The sequence below is a fragment of the Lutra lutra genome, chromosome 11 (genome assembly GCF_902655055.1).
Source record: "Lutra lutra chromosome 11, mLutLut1.2, whole genome shotgun sequence".
Taxonomy (NCBI): domain Eukaryota; kingdom Metazoa; phylum Chordata; class Mammalia; order Carnivora; family Mustelidae; genus Lutra; species Lutra lutra.
Window position 1 is genome coordinate 55,381,015 of NC_062288.1, and position 20,554 is coordinate 55,401,568.

A 20,554-nucleotide genomic window follows, 5' to 3' on the forward strand; every position below is an offset into this window, starting at 1 on the left:
GCCAAGGAGACAAGAGATGACAGCTTGAGATAACAGCAAATCACTCAAGTGACTCATGAATGGTTTTTGATTATGAGAGTAAAGAGGGAAAAAATAAGTAACTGGTTTAGGGTAAGGAACTCTTTGAAAAATGAGGTTTTTAAGTGAAAATGAAGTTAAAGGTCAGTGTTAAATCCCTGGAGGGAGGGAAGAACTGATGTTAGGTCACCTTCTCTTTGCTTCAAAAGCCGTCTGTGCCATGCAACTGTAACAAAGCATCCCAAGTCAGAGTTCCTTAAGGACAGTGACTTCACAATGCCTGGGGGTCAATGAGTGTTGCGATAGAAAAAGAGAAAGGTGGGGCGCTTGGGTGGCTCAGTGGGTTAAGCCGCTGCCTTCGGCTCAGGTCATGATCCCAGGTCCTGGGTTCGAGCCCCACATCGGGCTTTCTGCTCAGCAGGGAGCCTGCTTCCTCCTCTCTCTCTGCCTGCCTCTCTGCCTACTTGTGATTTCTCTCTGTCAAATAAATAAACAAAATCTTTAAAAAAAAAAAAAAAAAAAAAGAGAAAGGAAAGAAGGGAGGGGTGAAAGGAAGGATCTAAATTCTAAAGAAAACCTCAGGCTGTCATTTTTTTTTAATTTTTAATTTTTTAATTTCTTTTCAGTGTACCAGAATTCATTATTTATGCACCACACCCAGTGCTCCATGCAATACATGCCCTCCATAATACCCACCACCAGGCTCACCCAACTTCCCACCCCTCTCCCTTCCAAAACCCTCAGTTTGTTTCTCAGAGTCCATATTCTCTCATGGTTCGTCTTCCCAATTTCCCCCAACTCCATTCTCCTCTCCATCTCCCCATGTTCTCCGTGTTATTTCTTTTTTTTTTTTTTTTAAGATTTTATTTATTTATTTGACAGACAGAGATCACAAGCAGGCAGAGAGGCAGACAGAGAGACAGGAGGAAGCAGGCTTCCTGCTGAGCAGAGAGCCCGATGCGGGACTCGATCCCAGGACTCCGAGATCATGACCTGAGCCGAAGGCAGCGGCTTAACCCACTGAGCCACCCAGGCGCCCCCTCCGTGTTATTTCTTATGATGCACAAATAAGTGAAACCATATGATAATTGACTCTCTCTGCTTGAGTTATTTCACTCAGCATAATCTCTTCCAGTTCTGCTCACGTTGATACAAAAGTCAGGTTGTAATTTTTTAAATTGCATTAACTACAGCATGGTGGGATAAGCAGGGTTTAAAGTTTTACAGGCTGTGAATTACAGGGTTCTGATACTAAAAGGTTACAGAAAAATAATACTTTAAAATGTAAAAATATTTTAAACATTTAAAAACATTTGCATTTATTTGATGTGTAGGTGACTGGCTAATTAATGAATAGACCAAGTGTCAAATGATCAGGAGGCAGTTGCTTGCTAGCCCCTTCCCAAAAGGTAAGTACTATAATGAGCCCATTCCCCAAGAAGCAGGGTGGAAAGAAGGGAGGGAGCTGATTGGCAATCCCTTTATACACCAGTCATGTTACAAAGGGTGGACTACCCTCTAGTTACTGTAACAGAGTATGATCCAAAAAGCAGCAGCAACAGTATCATCATTGTGCTCACTCCCCTGCAAAGAATATTCCTCAAGGATTCCTAAGGTAACCTTCCTAAGGTTTCCTCAAGGTAAGCCTAGATGGAATCAGAGTCCTCACACACCCAAGAAGGAAACAGAAGTTTAAGGATTTCTTCTAGGACTTCAGAGGACCTCTCAGAAGTGACCATCTGGTTCAGGATACACACAATGGCTGAGTCAAGTCAAGAAAGCAGAGGAGGCAGCAGTTCCCAAGAGGCTGGCTGGCAGGAATGAGCTGGGCTGCCTCATGGTCTTGCCATACTTTCCCCAGGCTCTGTCCCCTCTTCAGTTCTTCATCTTTCCCTTTCTTCCTGGTGGTCTCATCAGAACAAAAATCATTCTGAGGAGGGCACCTGGGTGGCTCAGTGGGTTAAAGCCTCTGCCTTCAGCTCAGGTCATGGTCCCAGGGTCCTGGGATCAAGCCCCACATCAGGCTCTCTGCTCAGCGGGGAGCCTGCTTCCTCCTCTCTCTCTGCCTGTCTCCCTGCCTGCTTGTGATTTCTGTCTGTCAAATAAATAAATAAAATCTTTAAAAAAAAAAAGATTAAAAAAATCATTCTGAGAAATCAAAGAATTAGAGCCTAATTAAATCATCTCACTAGGGCATTGTGAAAAGAGGACCATCTAAGCAGGAAAAGTAATCTCCAGTGGTGAATTTCTGACTTGAAGGCACCTACACCCAAGAGTTCTTTGGGAACCTGGAATTGCACCATCCAGGCACCTACACATTCAAGTATCTGGGTCAATTCATTAGTATCTGAGAGGCTTGCAGAAAAGCTCAGTCACCGTTGTTCTGGCCCCTGGACGGCTGGTAACTGTGCTGGGGCTTGATTTCACAGCCTCCTTTTCTAGCAGGTGCATTCTGCTTTCCAACTCCTGTACATCAAGATACATTGTATCTGGAGATTTTTTTTTTTTATATATAAGATATCCTCTGAAGTAAATGAAAACACCCTTTCATGAAGCCCCACCAGGTGAAAAACTTTCACTGTCAGCATCTCTTCAGGCTGCTTTCCAAAAACTATAATAAAATCAGTTCTCACCCCTAACCTTAGAAATTGTCAGAGCTTTTATTTAATGTTTGAAAATATGGGATTGTATGGGGAAGATAAATCTGACCTAACACTTAATGAAAGATCTATTCTCTAACAGGAAACTTAAATTAAGATCAAGTAGTTAGTAACTTTCACATGCCTGTCTGTGTGTTTTTAATGCCACCAGAGTAAATGTGTCCTAGATATAAATACAAAGAATTTCCTCCTGGTTAAACTGAAGATGTAGTGGCTAATCTTGATAATATAATCCAATGATTAAAAATTACTTAATTTCTTTTAAAAGCTCCCAAATTTATAGGCTTAGGCCATGTGTGAAAGAATTTCAGACATGAACTCAGTCGAAGTGGCAATAGACAAAGAACAAATAAATTGGAGAAATTCCCTAATTACTTTTGGGGAAAATGAGAGCCCTCACAACAGATTTTCTTTTTTTAAGATTTTATTCCTCAATCTGACAGACAGAGATCACAAGTAGGCAGAACGTCAGGCAGAGAGAGAGAGAGGAGGAAGTAGGCTCCCCACCGAGCAGAGAGCCCGATGCAGCACTCGATCCCAGGACCCCGACACCATGACCTGAGCCGAAGGCAGAGGCTTAACCCACTGAGCCACCCCACCGCCCTCACAACAGATTTTTAAAAAATCATTCTCAACAAGGGACATCTGGGTGGTTCAGTCAGTTAATCCAGGGACTCTTGATTTTGACTCAGGTCATGATCTCTGGGTCGTGAGATCAAGCCCAACTCTGCCTCTGGGTGGGCATGGAGTCTGCTTGGGGTTCTCTTTCTCCCTCTCCCTCTTGGTGCCCTCCCCCCCCCAATCATGCTCTCTCTAAGATAGATGGAAGGAAGGCAGGAAGGCAGGAAGGACGGGAGATGATGATAAATATCATTCTCAATATGGTAGATGCTATCAGAAAAATCTTAATCAATAAAATATTTACTTAACAATAGGCTTGGTGATTGATCTAGGAGAACTGCACTGTGTAAGAATACCACCTTAGAAGAGCTGGCAGGGAGTGCCATGTTGTATTAACTCTGGGCAAAATTTCTATATCCAACTAGTTACACGATGTCATTGATTGATTAATGTAATACCCCAAGGTAGACAGTTAAAATGTTGTTTCTTAAAGTGGGGGAGGAGGTTGTGGACTTCCTCTTTAAAAACTACTGATCCCTGGTCCCCAGCCCAGCCCAGCCTACTTGCTGGGATTGGGATTCCTGAAAGAGGACTCAGAATCTATACTGTAAACATTCCCCAGGTGATTCTGATACACATTAAAAATTGAGAGCTACTGAGTTAAAACTGTATATATTTCTTTATATTCTTTTTGGGTTTCACAGAGTAGTGGAATTTGTAACTTCCACTATTCCCATCACTTTATAACCCGCCAGGGAAAAAACCGAGCAGGATTAGCTCAATTGTCTCTGTTGTCATATGGTGGCTGTGTGACTAGGGATTAGGCAACTCACATATTCTTCTGAATTTTGGCTTCCTCATCTGAAAATAGGGATAGCAGTATCTACTTTATAGGGCTGTTAGGAAAATTAAATCGTATAATACATGCAGATTAAGTCATGCTGAACACAAGACGGTAAATGGTTCCACCCTTGTGCAATTGCAATCACAAGGGATATGAAATGATTTTACTACGGACGTGACAAGGCCTTTGTAACTTTGCTCAGTGAAAAATCTGTTCTTAGTTATGACACCAACATGGAATAGCTACTTCCAACAAGCTACCTCCAACAAGTAAAAACTGAAACCAGATGAGGGATATTCAGAAGCTCTGCAAGCTTTTAACATTTTAGAAATTTGGGTAGTAATGAGACAAGAAAAAAATAGGTATAAATCTCACAAAAGATGACACAAAATTATTATTTGAATTATATGATTACTAGTAAAAACCCTATTAGGTAACAACATCCACTAGTATAAATAGGCCAGTTTGGATAGAGAACCAGTTACAAAAAACACAAAAAGAAAAAACTTTCTCCCGTATGTGATGTAAACTTTAATAACAGCAAAGTTTATATATGATGGAAAAATTTTCTATTCCCAAAGAACAACAAAAACCAAAATACATAGGAATTAATCAAATGAAATACATAGGACCGATATATTTTTTAAAATTTTTTATGTGTTTTTACCATGTTTTTTTGACAAAATCAGCCTTGATGGAAAAAAAACCCAAAATTTTATTGAAAAATGTTAAATATTTGAAGAATAGACATAAACTGGCTTATTAAATGAGAAAAGCCAGCAATGTAATTATATCAATTCATTTCACAGTAATTTATACACTTAATCCAATTTCAATAAAAAAGATTATTTGGAATTAAAAAATTAAATTTAATTTACTATAATTAATTTAATTTAAATTTTTAAATTTAAATTTTGGAATTAAATTCTGAAGTTAACGAGATGTGATAGCTAAGAAAATAACAAGAGTAATAACAAAGGAGGCACCTTCACTGCCACAAAGTAAGATATCTTTTAAAGCTAAAATAATTTGAGAAATGTGGCATCAGTGATAGAAGGATAGTGAACCCCATGAAATGGAATAGGAAGTCCGGAAACTTTAAGAAGTATATATAATTATTCACCATACAATAAACATGAGAGATTATTCAATAAATAGTACTGAGATTTCAAAAAGCAATAATATTAGTATCTTATCTCATTCTGTTTACCAAAATTAATTCCATATAAGCTAAGTAATTAAAAATTTTTAATGAAGTGAACAAATGAGAAAGCAAACAAAACCTTGGGTGAAAATATGGTGACTGTTTACATAAGCCTAGAATAAGAAAGGAATTTATATGCATTACACCATGGTAGAAGCTACAAAAAAATATAATAAATGTGATTTTGTAGTAAGAGGCAATATACAAAATTGAGAAAATAGGGGAAAGTATTTGCAACTTATATAATAAAGGGTCCCTGTCCTTACTATATAGAGAGTATCTTAAGTATTTATAATAATCACATTTATTAGCAATTGCTATATGACCAACGATGTTTCAAATGTTTTACATATACTGACTTATTTACTTCTCACAACAATACTCTGAGATAGGCATGATTGTTCGTTCTATAGATGATAAAACTGAGGCACAAAGAGGCTAAGTAATTCACCCAGGATTACACAGCCATTAAGAGATAGAGCGGGATTTGGGTCCAGGCAGTTGGGCTCCACATTAATCACCTCTCTACTAACAACACAAAGAAATAAGATATCTCATTGGTGATTGATCTAGGAGAATTATCAACACAAAGTTATCAACACAAAGAAATAAGAAAAAGATGACTCAGACAAAGGACCAATGACCTAAAGAAGCAAATCACACAAAAAAGTTTATCTGAACATGAAACACATGTAAATATATTTAGACTCATAATCAAAGAAATGCCATATTAAATACTGAGATACCATTTTATACCTATCAAAATGAAAAAGATTAAAAAGTCCGTGCCTACTATTAACCACAGTCTTGAAATGGCTATTTCCATACACTGCTGGTGTGAGCAAACTGGTATCACCTTTCATTATAAAGGGGAACATAGCAACATTTACCAGAACACTTAAAATGTATATGCCTTTGACACTACAATTTCACTTTGAGGATCTTATTCTGAAAAAAATGTCAAATGAGTGCAGAGACATCTGTGCAACCATGTGCCCTGAAATATTATATATGATAGAAAAATGGAAATTATTCATCTATCTCCATAAAACTGAACTAATAAAATCTATTAAGAAAAATGTTGCAAAATACATTTTTATATGAATACTATGAGAAAATGAATATAACATATTGCCAAATTTTAAAATATTATAACACAGGAAGCACAATATGGTAGTTCTTTTGTAATACAAATTAAAATGCATGTGTGTGTGTATACATATATACATATGCACACTAAAATATTAATAGTGATGACTTCTGGGTAGTAGACTCATAAATAGTTTTTCCCTTGTGCTTTTTGGTGTTTTCCACATTTCTCTATTGATCACCTTCTGTAAATAGGGTTGGTAACACTCATTCTTAAGGAGGGAAAAAGCAGGAAGTAATTTTTCCAGCCAAGGGGATTGGACAAAACACAGTGTGAGATCACTAAAGGAAAAGAGAACAGAGTAGAACAAGAGAACAGAGTAGAGGAAGGGTAGAAAGACAAGCTATTTCTTAGTAATACGTGACAAGAAACAGGCTTACCACATATCCTTTTGATGGGAAGATAAGCCTCCTTAGCCATGAAGTTGGCAAAAACTCTAGAAATAACTTTGAAAAACCACAAAAACAGAGGATGAGAATAAGATTCATTCAAGAATTTAACCGCCCCCACTCTTGACTAGCTTAGCACGGGAACACAAATGAGAGATCTGAGCCAGAATGGAAGGAAGGCAATCCTTAAATAAGGACTTGATTGACCAATGCCTTAGGTAGGAGGCTCTGGAAGTTAGTAATCAGTACCCTACTGCAAATCAGTGATAATGTATTGAACATAATTATGCTGGAGTTAATTGCATAGTAAATTATATCAAGCTCAAATTCCATGGTATATGCTTCTTCATTCCCACGTGACTTCTCTCGTTTGTCTTCAGAAGTTAGAGATGGAGGTTCCTCCCTGTGTCTGGATGAGCTCTCCCAGACTTCACATCACAACTTTGGTGCCTGTTATTGGCAGACCTTCACAGAACGCTGTTTTAACAATGGATTATTCTATATTGGAGTGTTCTGTAAGGAAAAAAAACTTCTGGTACTGCCAGCAGTTTATGTTCTGTTGAATTCATACAGTGAGCCCTGGAAACAGGTTGTTGTTACTGGTAGCTGGAGCTGCAGTTGGAGGTTGGAGGTTGGAGGTTGGAAGCATGAAAGAAAATGGTGAAATCTTTCAGAAATGACAAAACCAGACAATCATTTTTAATTTCTACCACAAGTTACATCAAAATAATTAAATGCTCAGGTGCAAGTTTCAACTCTAAGGAAGAATTGTTTCAATGTCGTATGGAAAGACAAGTCAGAAAGGAGCTTTGAAATTATTCAAGGATGTAGTGGGGGGGGGATGTATCATCAAGGAGAATTCTTTTAATTTGAAGAAGCCAGAATAGAAATGTTACAAGAAGATCATGGAAGATTATTAAGTTTTGAATAGTGGCCTGGTCTCTTTCCATGAAGGATAGAAGAGGAAATGATCTCAATTAAGTAAAGCAAGACCCTCTGACTTACAGAAGGGTTTGATGTACAATATTTTGTGGATAGTCTTGGAGCCTTCCCTCCTCCAGAAATGTTTAAAGAGCAGAAGGATGCAAACCCACTGTCTGGAGGGGCTGAGGGAAACCTCCCTAGGGATAAAAACACATACTCTCTGACATTGTATGGTGCTTTCCTGTCCTGGGTTTCTATAAGCAATGAAGAGATGCTTATTTTTAGATTCTAAGCTATTACTTCTCCATGCTGACCTTCATCTTCACCACCTCCATCACATACTTCTCTCCCACCCTGACATATTTTTCTTCTTTCTTATCTTTCTTTTTTTTTTAAAGATTTATTTATTTGACAGAGAGAGTTCACAAGCAGGCAGAAAGACAGGCAGACAGAGAGGAGGAAGCAGGCTCCCTGCTGAGCAGAGAGCCCGATGCGGGGCTCGATCCTAGGACCCTGAGACCATGACCTGAGCCGAAGGCAGCGGCTCAACCCACTGAGCCACCCAGGCGCCCCTCTTCTTTATTTTCATGCAGACATTTACTATTAAAAAAATTAGAGGAAAGAGAAGTTATTTAGCTAAGTTATCCCTGGCAGCTGCTATATCAAAAACAACTCTTTCTTCTGACAGAATAATGAGAATACTAACAACCTGCAGGTGTTGTCAAGTGTTCCAGCCCTATTTTCACAGTAGCTCCTGCTAGGGAGTAAAGGGAAAGATGAGTGTTGAGGATGTGAACTATCTCATAGCTTTTTATAAAAGCAACAGTATGTGGGTGTGTAAATATTCATACTAGATAAGACAGTATTTTTATAAGGTTAGGGATGAAGACAAATTATGAAAACTTATAATGAAAAAAAAAAAACCAAACTGGTCAGGGGTGACACAGATCTAAGAACTAAAAATCAATCTTTTTTCTTGCCTCACAATTACTTTCCCCCCAAGACAATCTTTTATTACCGTAATAATTAGTCACTGTTTTAACAGGATTGATTGACTGTTTTATTTCTGGGACAGATGTTGTTCTATTTATTTAAATGACTTTTTTTGGCCAATTACAAACTGTCACCCACACAAACATTCTCACCTATTCCCTCATCAGACATTTCTGGATTGGTCCTCTTTTAGGAGGATAAACGTCCGTCCCATCTACCACAGCTCCCAGAATCCATCAAAAAAGCACCCACTCTTATAAATCATATAAAAAAATAAACACAGCAACCCAAAATAAAAGTAAGCAAAAGATATGAACAGAGTGAGGATACAAGCCAATAAAACATACACATGATGCTCAACATCATGAATAATAACAAAAGAGTAAGAGCTAAAAAAAACTGATAATTTCTGTTTTGATCAAAATGTAGAGAAGCTGGTATTGTTGGTCAAAGTGTAAACTAGTGTAATTTCTCAAAAGAGAAATTTTACAGGCCAATGAAAACTTCAAATGCACATACCCTTTGTCCCGGAAGACAAACTTCTGAATATTTGACTTACAGATAAAATATGGCAAAGATCTATGCTCAGAGGTATTAGCAAAAAAAAAAAAAAAAATTTTTTTTTTGGAAACAATTTCAGTATCCACGAAAAAGAGGAACTAATTATAGCAATTATGATAATTTCATATAGTAGGTATTATACAGTTCCTAAAAGATCAGGTAAATCTAAATGGACTAAGGGGGAAACTGTCCAAATAAATATATTCTAAATTATATTTAACAGTCATATACGCACTCATTTTAAAAATCAAATGATTGGGGCGCCTGGGTGGCTCAGTGGGTTAAGCCGCTGCCTTCGGCTCAGGTCATGATCCCAGGTCCTGGGTTCGAGCCCCACATCGGGCTTACTGCTCAGCAGGGAGCCTGCTTCCTCCTCTCTCTGCCTGCCTCTCTGCTTACTTGTGATTTCTCTCTGTCAAATAAATAAATAAAATCTTTAAAAAAAAATAAAAAATAAAAAAAATTTTTAAAAAATTAAAAAAAAAATCAAATGATCAAATGGCTTAAAACAAAATACAGTAATTCCCTATTCTACCCCTTCCCAATCCTGCAATTCTTTCCTCAGAGACAACCACTTCTTGCTATTTTCACTCTTTCTTTTGGTATTTACACATCACCTTATTTCTAAACCAGTACTGTCCAACAGAAATATAATGCAAGCCACATATAAAATTTTAAGCTCCCTGGTGGCCACATTTTTACAAAAGGTAAGAGAACAAGTGAAATGAATTTAATATCTCTTACTTAACCCAATATATTCAAATATTATCTTTGCAATATGTAATCTATATCAAATTCTTAATGAGATACTTTACATTCTCTTTTTGTTCTAAGTCTTCAAAATTCAGTGTGTAGCTCACACTAACAGCATATCTCAATATGGACCAGTCACATTTTCAGTGCTAAATAGCTACTGACTATCATGTTGGATAGCATGGCACTAAACAAACTATTTGCTATCTTGGTACACGCAAAAGAATGAAACTGGACCACTCTCCTACACCATGTACAAAAGTAAACTCAAAATTGATGAAAGAACCTAAATATGAGATCTGAAACCATAAAACTGCTTAAAATGCCTCAGCAACATTTTTCAAAATACATCTCCTCAAGCAAAGAAAACAAAAGCAAAAATAAACTATTGGGACTATACCAAAATAAAAAAGCTTTTGCACAGTGAAGGAAACTCTCAGCAAAATGGAAAGGCAACCTTCTGAATGGAAAAGATATTTACACATGACATATCTGTTAAGGGTTTAATATCTAAAATCTACAGAGAACTTATACAACTCAACACCCAAATAATAATAATAATCTGACTAAAAGTGAGCAGAGGACCCAAATAAACATTTTTCCAAAGACATAGAGATGGCCAATGGACACATGAAAAGATGCTCAATATCACTTATTATCAGGGAAATGCAAATCAACACAATAAGATTATCACCTTACACCTATCATGTTGGCTAATATCAAAAGGACAAGAAATAACAAGTGTTGACAAGGATGTGGAGAAAAGGGAACCCTCATGCACTGTTGGGAGCAATGCAAATTGGTGAAACCATTATGGGAAACAGTATGGAGTTTCTTCAAAAAAATAAAATAAAAAATAAAAATATTATACAATCCACTAATTCCACTACTGGGTATTTACCCAAAGAAAATGAAAACACTAATTCAAGAAGATACATGCACCCCGATGTTTATTACAGCATCATTTATAATAACCAATATATGGAAAAAACCTAAGTTCCATCAATAGAGGAATGAATGGATGAAGGAGATGTGGTGTACATATATAATGGAATATTACTCAGACATAATAAAGAATGAAATCTCACCCTTTGTGATAACATGGATAGACCTAGAGGGTATTATGCTAGGTGAAATTCTCTCAGACGGAGAAAAACAAATACCACAAGATTTCACTTATATGTAGAATCCAAAAAACAAAACAAATGAACAAACAAACAAAAAACAGCAAGAGAATCACAAATACAGAGAAAAAACTGGTGGTTGCCAGAGGAGAAAAGGGAGGGGGGAATGAGTGAAATAGGTGAAGGGGATTAAGAGGTGCAAACTCCTAGTTATAAAACAAGGAAGTCATGGTGCAAAGTACAGCATGGGGAATATAGTCAACAATATTGTAATAACATTGTATGGTGACAGACAGTAACTACACTTACTGTGACTGGTGAACATAGTGTAATGTACAGAACTGTTGAGTCACTATGCTGTATGCCTGAAACTAAAATAGCATTGTATGCTAACTATGCTTCAAAAAAAATTTTTAATTAAAAAAATAGAATACTGGGCACCTGGATGGCTCAGTGGGTTAAGCATCTGCCTTTCGCTCAGGTCATGATCCCAGGATCCTGGGATCAAATCCCACATCAGGCTCCCTATTCAGTGGGGGGCCTGCTTCTCCCTCTCCCTCTTCCCCTCCCCCTGCTCATGTTCTCCCTCTCTCTCTCACTCTTGTTCTCTCTTAAATAAGTAAGTAAATAATAAATAAATAAATACTATCTTAAAAAACAGAATACTGCTTTTCATTCATTAATGAATTCCTATTATGAGCAAACAAAGGTCTAGCTCTACTTACACTTTTTTGCTTTCTTTCTCACAACTTTATATACATTATACTTTTTGGTTAACTATTCAATATTTACATTATATGCCCATGCAAATGTTAATAACAACCAAGCAACTATAATAGTGTTTCCCTTCTTCTTTTGTTATTCCTTAATTTAATAATCATTATTTTATTTGTTTTAAATTGTTTTTTATTAGCTCGAATATAATAGGTATATTATTATACTAAGTCTTCCACATTGTCCAATGGTCTTTCAGTAAATTGTTCCACTGGTCAATCCCATCAGGGAATGTATCAGTTCTCAGTAGTCTCTCATATTCTTTCTTTCTTTATATACGTACTTTTATCAAACTCAGATTCTAGTAGTTCTACACAGTTAAAAAGACTAGTTCTATGTTCCAACTACCGAAGTAAATCTACAGATTCCATGCAATCCCTATCATATCCCAGCAGCATTTTTTGCAGAAATAGAAAAATTCATCCTAAAATTCATGGAATCTCAAGGGACCCGTAATAGCCAAAACAATTTTAAATAAAAAATTTGGAGAACTCACACTTCCTGATTTCAAAACATATTGTGAAGCTACAGTAATCCAAGAAATATGATGCTGGCATAAAGACAGACATGTAGATCAATGAAATAGAATGGACAGCCCAGAAATAAACTCACATTATAGTCAAACAATCTTCAACAAGGCACCAAGACCACTCAATGAAAAAGTGACAGCCTCTTCCACAAATGGTGCTGGGAAAACCAAATATCCACCTGCAAAACAGTGGTTGGACCTTTATATATACACACACTGTGTACATGGGCAAAGGACATGAATAGACGTTTTCCAAAGATGATCTACAAATGGCCAAGAAGCATATAAAAAGAAGTTCAATGTCACTAGTTGTCAGAGAAATGCAAATCAAAACTACAATGAAATATCACCTCCCACCTATTAGGATGGGTACTATAAAAAAAAAAAAAAAAAAAAAACCCAAACAGAAAATAACAAGCATTAGCAAAGATGTGGAGAAATTAGCACACTTGTGCACTGTTGATGAGATTGTAAAATGGTGCAACTGCTGTGAAAATAGTATAGCAGTTTTTCAAAAAATTAAAAATACAGCTACCATATGATCCAGCAACCCCACTTCTGAGTATATATCCAAAAGAATTGAAAGCAGGGTCTTGAAGAGATTATTTGTACACCCATCCTTATAGCAACACTATTCATAATAGCCAAGAGGTGTTACCAACCCAAATGTCCATCAATGGATCAATGAATAAACCAGATGTGGTATATACTTACAATGGAATATTATTCGGCCTTAAAAAGGAAGGAAATCCTGTTGCATGCTACAACATGGATGAAACTTGTGGACATTGTGCTAAGTGACCTAAGCCAGAGACAAAACACAAAAACTGTGTGATTCCACTTATATGAGGTATCTAAAGTAATTGACTTCACTGGAACAGAAAGTAGAATAGTAGGGAAATGGGGGGGCGGGAGTTGTTATTTAATGGCTGTAGAATCTCACTCTCAGTTTTGTAAGATGGAAAGGTTCTAGAGATCAATTTCCCAACAATGTGAAATACTAACACTACTAAACTGTATACTTAAAATGGTCAAGATGGTCAATTTTATGTTATGTGCTTTTATTACAATATATTTTTTTAAAAGACTGATATAAGTGGCAAAAGACTTAGTGATGCCAGCTTTCAACCAAATTCCTGAATCATGCTTCCAATCAGTACTGCTTGCCCTCTACATTTGATGGGCAACTGTTGTCCTGGGATCTCCCTCCACCTCTCTCTGGGAGATTCCCTTCCCTGAACTGTATTCCATACCTTCCTCTTTCTTGGCTTCTTTACTCATCTATATGGAGTGTACCCTCCTGGAGCTTCCTGAAAAGGGGGACTTTTTGCAAGATTTTTAGATTTGCCTGTCTGAAAGTATCTTCTTTTCACCTGATTTGACTCAAGGTTCTGCTTGTTATAGACATCCACGTTGGAAATAAAAATCCTTCATGGTTTTAGAAGTGTTGCCCAAGGTCTTCTAGCTTCCAGTGCTGCTGTTGAGAAGTTCAGAGCCCTTTTAATTGCTGATCACTTGTATGTGACCTGTTTTTATCTCTGGGATCTTGTAAAATCTTCCTTATCCTGAAGGTAATGAAATTTCACAATTATGGTGGAGCCATCTTTTCCTTCACTGTTTTCGGCAATCACTGGGCCTCTTGAACCTCAAAATTCATGTCCTCACAGTTCTGAAAAATGTTCTCCCCTCCATGTTCTCTGCACTCTATTTCTGAACTTTGTACTGTTGGATCGTTGGGTTTCCTGGACTTATCTTCTAATTTTCTTCTCTTTATTCCATTTTCAACTCTTTCCTTTTTGCTCTACTTTTAAGGGATTTCCTCACCTTTTCATGTAACCCTTCTTTTGGGTTTTTCCTCTGGTGGTATGTTTCCATTATCCAAGGATTATTTCTGTTTCCAAGCATTACTTTTTACAGCACCTCATTCTTCTTTCATGGAAGAAATATTTTCGCTGAGGATATTAATGTCAGTTTTTTTTTTCTAACTGTACAATCTGTTTCTTCTGTTGCTTTTCTGTTTATTTTGGACTTTCTCATGTTAGATGCTATCCTCACATAGCTGGTTGTCTACTCATGTTCAAAAGAAGGTGAAGAAAGGGCTGATTGGAAGCTTTAAGCTTGAGGATAGAGCTTAGTGACTTTGAGCTTCACTATAGAGTGATCTAGCTGATATGGTGTCCAAATCTTTATGTCTTTTTGCTTGCACAGGTCAAATTCCCTATAGTGCACTCTTCCGGTCCCTACCTGGAAGATGAAGGCCTGACTGCTGAGCTCAGGGAGCCAAGTGGGAAATAATCTTCAGTATGTACAGTATCATGCACACAATCCCTCCATTTTCAGCATAGAATCCATGCCATGCCTTCACCTGTGTCTTGCATTCCAAGCCCAGACACCCTGATCCCCACATCCCTAACTCCCCCCTCCTCACCACCTTAATACTCCTGTTCCAGCTGTCAGCTGCTGAGTTAGAGCAGAAGGCTCTCAGCTTTCTCTGGGGCCAGATTAGGGTTCAGCTTTCCTGGGTCTATATCAGTTGCTATTCTTCCACCTACCTTTCTGCTTCTAAAATGTTAACAACTTCTGGCTCTTCTTTTATTTATCCCATCTTTATAAGTTTTCATCTTTTTTTTTTAAAGATTTTATTTTTATTTATTTATTTGACAGAGAGAGATCACAAGTAGACAGAGAGGCAGGCAGAGAGAGAGAGAAAGAGAGAGGGAAGCAGGCTCCCTGATGAGCAGAGAGCCCGATGTGGGACTCAATCCCAGGACCCTGAGATCATGACCTGAGCCGAAGGCAGAGGCTTAACCCACTGAGCCACCCAGACGCCCATAAGTTTTCATCTTAAAAGAAAACCTCTTTCTATTGTTGTAGTGGTTTTGGAAGGCAGAGAAAATATATGTTCAAGCTACCATATTAACCCAAAAGTTGCCAAAATAAATCTATTTTTAAAAAGATAAAAATTAAAAAAAAAGATAAAAATTTAGAACACATAATACATATATTCCCGTTTATATAAAAAAAACTTTGTACTGTTGATAAGATGAGATTAAAAAAAAGATGAGAGATAAAAAAAAGATGAGACTCTAGGTAGGCTGATAGATGCATGAAAGACTTCTGGATAAGGGTACACTCACTTTTCACCCTGTGCCCCTCTAGACTGGTTGGTGTCTTTTTTTTTTTTAAACCATGAGTATAATTTGTGAAGAACTTATTTAAGATTACATTTTAAAGACCTAGCTCTATGAAATAAATTATCTTAACCAAAGAGAGCATGTCATAGGCCAGCATGAACCTCCTTGAACCCATTACCTGCTCTAGCTTGTCAATGGTCTCAGAGAGGGTTAGAACAGGTTGTATGTCTAGAAAGCACACAAGTGCAATGTTTGGCCTCAGGAACTTTAGAATATACAATAGGCCATTCTGATTCCAAGTAGAGAAACAACCCAGATCTTGACTTCCAATCCAAAAAAGAGCAGTGTTATGAAACAGACCAGGCCAGACCACCGTAGGTCCTGGAGTATTCTGCCAGACTTGCCTACCCCACCTACCATACCCTCATCTATCCCCTTGAGCACACACTGTAGTTCCCAGTTAACTGCACCCTCAACATGTCTGTCTGAGTGATTCATATATCACATATGCAAAGCTGCTCTAAGTCTATTCCCAGGGAGCTTTCATTCTTTAAAAACAAAACAAAACAAAACATTTATCTGTGGCAGCAGATCATAACGATTAACTCATCCAGACTGATTTAGTTCTACTACAGTTTCCACAGTCAACGAGCAAATTACTTAACCTCTCTGTGCCATAGCTTACTCGCTGACAAAACGAAGATGATAAGTAGCTGCTTCTGAGGCTCCTGGGGGGCAGGGACTAAGTGAGTTGATACTGGTAAATGGTTATTGAGTACCCATCCTATACCAGAGATGGAGACACACAGAAGTCATTAAAATAGAGATTCCTGCTCCCATGGAGCTTAAGTTCTAGTAAGAATGGCACCATTTGGTTACAGAAAAGGAAAAAAGACACAAATAACCATTCATAACACAGGGTGCTAGGATTTATAATGGAAGAGTAAAAATGTGGTAGAAGTTACAACAGGGGACCAGTTTCTCAATTAATTCTCATAGTTAAGGCAGGAATTCGGTGGTTGCACAACAAAAGATATTCAGAAAAACCTTCCTCTTAGCCAACACTTGAAGCTTGTTATATAGTTTCTTCTATTTAAGATTACCTTTTAAAAGAAACATCCTATGGGGCGCCTGGGTGGCTTAGTGGGTTAAGCCGCTGCCTTTGGCTCAGGTCATGATCTCAGGGTCCTGGGATCGAGTCCCGCATCGGGCTCTCTGCTCAGCGGGGAGCCTGCTTCCCTCTCTCTCTCTCTCTCTCTGCCTGCCTCTCTGTCTACTTGTGATCTCTCTCTGTCAAGTAAATAAATAAAATCTTTAAAAAATTATTAAAAAAAAAAAAGAAACGTCCTATTTTTTAAACATTGGAGTGTCTCAGTAAACAAGAAGACAGATTCCAATGTATGTATGCCTTGGAGAAAAGGAGAGTTAGCATGTTACTTCCTCCCTCCACTAAAGCAAAAACGTGCCTATTTGTTCTCTGCAGCAGTAATAGAATTGCTGGCATTAACTAAGCGCTAAGTATAAAGGCACTGCATGTCTGGTCTTGGATAGTCCCTAGTTTCACTTTCTGGTTCTTGGGAACACTCCCAGATGCCCCAGGGAAGATCTCAGAGCCTCCCCACCCGATCACCGCCTCAAGCCAGTAGTTTGTTTGGCCGGTTGAACACACACTTGATGAGGTGCCCTACACCATGGAACCCTACCATCTACCAATCTTAGATCCTGGCTAGGTATAAGTTATAGTTGAAAGCAATTAGCAATAATGATTTATAATGGTACGAAATCCCTGACACAATCAACTAAAAAGTCTCAGAGAGTAGCCTAATATTTTTATTCCCACAGGTAAAGGAATTCAATGGACGAGGAATAGCTATAGATTTCCATCTTTTTCCCCCGAGTTATCTAGTGTTCAAGCCTTGATGCAAACCATTGATACTCTGTGGCCTCCAGCCTAACTCTTGTCTCTTGCTTTCATGGTCAAAGGTATTTCCCCAGTAGTTCAGTAAAAAAGAGAGAGGAAGGGTAATTTACTAAGTACTTCCCTTCCGTACAGTCACAAGGCCCACGCTATTTCCTATCTGAGACACTCAACTTAGAAATTATTGATGAAGATGGCTGAGATGGAATGTAGAAGTTACCTTATGATAAAGAGAATATAAAAGACAAACACATATATACACATGCCCAGCTAAATGTAAATATATGAAAGATAGGCCTTGGGTGATTAGAGTTAGATGAGGTAGATCAAGGGGAGGCTTAAGAAAGAATTGACCATAAGTTTCATTCATTCATTAAACAAATATTTACTAAGGACCTACTATGTTCCAGGCACTGTGCTAGACACTAGGGGAACAGTGAGCAAAATCATTTTATCTATTCTCATGGAACATACGACAGGGTGGGAAAGACAGAAATTAATCGAGTATTTATACAAATGAGTGTATGAATTACAGACTGTGATAAACATACATACAGGGGGTGGGGGAATGGTTCTAGGGGGTGCCTGTAATAGGAACATGACAATCTGGAAGCAGTTAGGAAAGGTTTTTGTAGGAAGTGAAGCCTTGAGCTAAGATCTTGAAGGATGAGTAGGAGATGACTCGGCAAAGGAAGAAGGGAGAAAAAGAGTGTTCCATGCCAGAGAGCAATGTGTACAAAGGCCCCATGGCAAGGAGAAGCTGTCACATTCAAGTAACTCAAAGAAGGAGTACAAAGAGGAGAAGAATGCCACAAGATAAGACTAAAGAGCCAGACCTTGCAGGGCACTGGAGGTCACGTCATGTTGTGTCTCCAACCTAATCACCACAGAGTGTCCTTAAAGGTTTTTAAACCAGATGGGAGAGAGAGAGACAGCAGAATCACATTGTGACAAGTTCAGTCTGAGACCAGACAAGAGAGTTACAGTCCAGGTGAGAGGTGATGGAAAATTGGACTAGAGTGGTAGCTGTGAAGACAGACAGAAGTAGATAAATTTGAACGTAATTTACAAGGGAAAATTGAAAGGACTTCCAGACGATTACATATGGGATGAGGGAATGGAAGGTACCTGCAGTGACTCCTCTGTTTTTCCCTGAAGCTTGAAGAAGAGGGGAGTAGCACTGGGAAAACCGGGAGGAAGGAGAGGCAAGTAAGCTGGTACACCTTGGAACTGAATGGGTGGGTCTGCCTAGGGTCTGTCTTTCTACCTTGAGCTGCTTTATGTTTGGAGAACACACTAGAGGATTCTTCTCCTACCACCTCAAACCCTGGTAGGACACTACTTTATTTTTTTATTTCATTCATTTTTTTAAGATTTTATTTATTTATTTGAGAGGGAGAGAATGAGAGAGAGAGAGAGAGAGAGAGAGCATGAGAAGGGTGAGGGTATGAGGGAGAAGCAGACTCCCTGCTGAGCAGGGAGCCTGGTGAGGGACTCATCCAGGGACTCCAGGAACATGACCTGAGCTGAAGGCAGTCGCTTAACCAGCTTAGCCACCAAGACACCCTAGGCCACTGCTTTAATGGGCAAAAGGCTTGAACCTGGAAGCAGGAAACTCCAGATCAATTTTGGACTTTGCCACTGATTGGTTGCATGGTCTTAAGCAAGTCACCCCACGTCTCCAGATTTTAGTTCCCCGAAAGGTCCTCACTGCTTCCTCCCATATCAGAATCTCCTGAGGCACTTATTAAAATGCACACTTATGGATATTTGTCTCCATTGGACTATGAGAAAGCATAAACCGAAAAGAGTTCCCTTAGGTCATACAGGTAGTAAGAGCCAGAATAAGGGCTTGACTCCAGGTCTGACTCACCCTAAAACTATAAGAGATGATTAATAGAGGACAGAATGAAGAAGATCCCAAACAAGGTATCTGCAGCATTGTCAGTGAAGGTCATGATGTAATATGGCCAGGTTTGGGGCTGTGGCTGCTCTTCCAGCCCCTGGTTGAGCAGAGCCACAGTTAAGTTTCATCATTTCATCATTTCCTCTATTGACCCTAGGCAAGCACCACCGCACCCTTAACCAGAGAAACACATAAGACTCTGACATTTCACAAAATAATCCCAAAAAGAAGCCTAAAATTTCCCTTTGAAACCAACTGGAAGAACCAAATCTACCTCAACTCTACTCTGAAGCTACTTTTCAACCCAGATACCAATAACATTTTTTTTTAAAGATTTTATTTATTTATTTGACAGAGAGAGATCACAAGTAGATGGAGAGGCAGGCAGAGAGAGAGAGAGGGAAGCAAGATCTCCGCTGAGCAGAGAACCCGATGTGGGACTCGATCCCAGGACCCTGAGATCATGACCTGAGCCGAAGGCAGCGGCTTAACCCACTGAGCCACCCAGGCACCCACCAATAACATTTTTAAAAGAATTTCAGGATGCTGACTCTATAGAAACCATGACAAACACGTAATCAAACTTTTGAAAAATGAGGCTGACATATCAGCCTGTCATATGATTTATGAGATGCTTTCAAGAAAGTCATGGGAAATTAAAGCGGGCTCTTTAAAAGCATCAGACTCCCAAGAAGAAATTATCTCACTGGCATAGATTTTTTTTTTTTAGTTATCCACATAAATAATCTCCAAAGTAGATCTGAATTTCTAGGGCACTTAGAGCTTTTGAAGGTCTTCATTGTTTCCTAATGGTTTCTGACAGGCTTGGTGTGTTTTTCCAACTAATCTGGAATAAAGTCCAGTGCTTCCTTTTGCATTCCCTTCATTGTCTGTACACGTTAAACATCTAACATAGTATACCAGGCACATAATAGTAGTTCTGAGAATAAACATTTATCAAATACTAAATACTGCACATGTATTATCTGATTTGATTTTCATGACAACCCATATAAATGGGGAAACTGAGGTCACAGAATTAATAAATGGCA